Source organism: Nelumbo nucifera, chromosome 6 (assembly GCF_055504915.1).
Source record: "Nelumbo nucifera cultivar China Antique chromosome 6, China Antique-T2T, whole genome shotgun sequence".
Lineage (NCBI taxonomy): Eukaryota > Viridiplantae > Streptophyta > Magnoliopsida > Proteales > Nelumbonaceae > Nelumbo > Nelumbo nucifera.
This window is the reverse complement of record NC_142654.1, coordinates 22,115,018-22,118,330: the sequence shown is the minus strand read 5'-3', so window position 1 is coordinate 22,118,330 and position 3,313 is coordinate 22,115,018.

The window sequence follows — 3,313 nt, the reverse complement described above, 5'->3', positions numbered from 1 at the left end:
GATACATTGTGGAACGCCAATCAATGAAAGATAAGTAGACCATGTCACATTGTTAATGTAATTAGTTGAAATTTTTATGTAATGTCCAATACAAATTTTGAAATGCACCCTAGTTAGATGTACTCTCAATTCAATATTACAACTTGGTTGTATTTGTTTGCAATTAGACATGTTCATAGGCCAGACTTTGTGTTTGACTCTATTGTTTTGGGCTTGGGCTCCGAGCTGGGTCCATTAGAATTTTGGCAAAAGCCAAGCCCAAACCTGACCCATGAACAGGTCTATTTGCAGTGCAAATTTAAACTGGATACAAATTTTCTATTCAGTTCAGTTTTGCATCAGTTTGTTTGTAAATGAGTTGCACTGCTACCTGATACAAAATTTGTACTTTATCTAATTTCCAATTATCGACATTGCAAATTTTGCATCTCAAAAACTAGTGCAAAATTCAAACTAACTCCCTTCTACAGAAATTCTCTTTCATATAAAGTGGGGACCATATCATGCTACTTCTTACCTTACTCCCAAACAAATATGAAATAACCCTCCTAGCTACCTCCATTCTATTTCATATAAAATGGCCATACATCATTTTACTTCTCACAAATAAGTAAGACAAAGTCAAATATGAAGTAAAAATAAAACAAATTTCACACAAAGTTTGCATTTACATTCGCACTAAAAAAAAAAAAAATCCTTAATCATAATGATTTAAAAAGCTAGACAAGAAAAAGCATCTTTGATTCAATAAGAGACTAAAACTGAAAATTCATGGCTTCAGCCTTCAGTTAACAGAAAACTTATTTGTAGCCTAGTCTAAGCTAGTATCCATTTCATAGGCTATTTGAATGTTTCTTTGCTTGTTTACATTTGGGAATCATTTGGAAACATCCCATTTCTGATAAACAGGGCAGGCTACTATTGAAAAGACAAAGAAACCCCTTTTCTAATGAAAGAACTCAGTACATGAATGTTTTTGTTCCTACCTTCTCCACAATATTTTTCACCCACTTAGTTTTCCTACACTTGCTACACTAGCCAAGACTGTGATACCTGTTGTAAAACTTAATTACTCATGGGTTAGTGTAGGAAAAATAAGTCAACATCTCTTACACTGCAATGGGTTAGTATAGAAAATTGGGACTCATTTTAGGGCCCATTTGGGAGGGCTTCGGTGTTGATTGAGCTGCATTAAGTGAGCCATTGCCGACTGCGGAGACCAAAAATAGCTTAACTAGAAAGCTGATTTGTCAGATCATCTACCACATTTTTGGCTTTTCTGGTTTTTCACTAAGCATGGTTTTAAGACTTTTCATGTGAGACCTGCTTTGCAATGCCAGAAGCCACTGTGTGAAAACCTTTGCCAAACAGGCACTTAATGGTGTGCCCCCTTATCAAATCATGCGATTGGTTAGAGTATAGAATCTCTCACTCTCTTATGTTTTTTCTTGGCTATACATGGCAATGAGCTGCCAAGTTATATCAAGTCCTTACCTATCTGGTCTTCTAGACATTTCTTCTCATGCGCTCACCTCATGCTGTTTTTAACACAACTTTATAAATTAATGAACTGGTGGGGTACCATCCGCCTGGCCCAATTTCCTTAAACAAGGAGTAATTCCTCTAAAATAATGGTCATAGACAATTCCTAACATGGAGCTATCTCATTTTCAAGGGCACACTGATTCAATTATACACAGGCTAGATCGATGTGGTTATCTGTCTCGTTATCTCTAGAAACGAACTTACTACATTTTAACTATCAATTCAGGTTTATGTTAAAACAAACCGCCAACATGTCAACTAAGTTCCTTTGGTTCTTAATTATATAGAAACCATACTGGTAAAAATAGGATTCATGTACCCCATCCTATATAATTATAATTTATGAAACTCAATTCAGATTTGGACGGAAACCAGGCTCACCCACTTCAAAGCAGATAGATATTAAAAGAAATAGTCAATTAATCAAGTTTTATCTTATATATCTTATATACTAGTTTCGGGTCGATGGTTTGACCGTCCGATTTGAATAAAAGGTTCGTTTTAATAAAAAAAATTGCAAGTAAAAAATTGTGGAATCGTTCTGCCCATCGATTTTCATATCGATGATTCGATCATCTGGTTGAAATGGACGACCCGTTCTGACAACAAAGTTTGCAAGAAAAAAATTGAGTGTGTGAGGTCCATTAAGCAGTACCACACATGTTATGTCATTCGAGTGTATGACTCATACGACCCGAAAATGGAACTGTTCTGGCCATTGGTTTTGGGATCGACAGTTCGATTGTCTGGTTCGAACGGACAAACGGCCCGTTCTAACAACAAAAATTAAAAAAAAATGCCAAAAACCATTGAATGGGTCGACAGTTCGACCACTCGGGTCAATGGGTTGTTGACCGATTCAATGGTTTTTGGCCAAGGACCGGGATTGGGGTAAAACAGAACGAGTTGCCTAGACGGTTCCCAATTAAAAAAAAATAAAAAAAAAATGGTGATTCGATCGTCTAGTTTGATGGACAACCCATTCTGACAACAAAAGTTATAAGCAAAAAATTGAGTGTGTGAGGTCCATTAAGTAGTATCATACATGTTATGTCATTCGAGCGTGTGATTCATACGACCTGAAAGCGGAACCGTTCTGACCACCGGTTTTCGGGTCGATGGTTCGACCGTCTAGTTCAAAAAATAGCCCATTTTTTACAACAAAAATTTTTAAAACGGCCAAAAACCATTAAATGGGTCAACGGATTGACAGTTCAACCACCCAGGTCAATGGGTCGTTAACCGATTCAACAGTTTTTGGCCAGGGGCCGAGATTGGGATAAAAGGAATTGGTTGCCTGGACAGTTCCTAATTAAAAAAATAAAAAAAATGGTCAAAAACCATTGAACAGGTGAACGGGTCAACAGTTCAACCGCCCGGGTCAATGGGCCGTTGATCAATTCAACGGTTTTTCACCAGGGACTGGGATTGGGGTAAAATGGAACTAGTTGCCTAAACGGTTCCCAGGCCGAAATGTCCATCTATCCCGGTCAATGGTGGTTCGAAAACCATGGTTTTTTGTGCTTTTGGATTTTCACTATTCAAAAGGTTTCTTCTACTGTTGGCTTTATTCGAGCGTGTGTGGTATGTTCCTTTTTTTTTCATTTTCTACTTTTTTTTTGTATTTGGTTTTCTTCTTCAAGATCCTCCAAAACGGTCTAGGGTTTACCACCATTTTATTTCTTCCCTTTTATTTTTTCTTAGGGTTTTCTTGTGCAATGTTTTTTTTCTTTCATACAAGACAATCTGCTTTGTCTCTTTCTTTGAT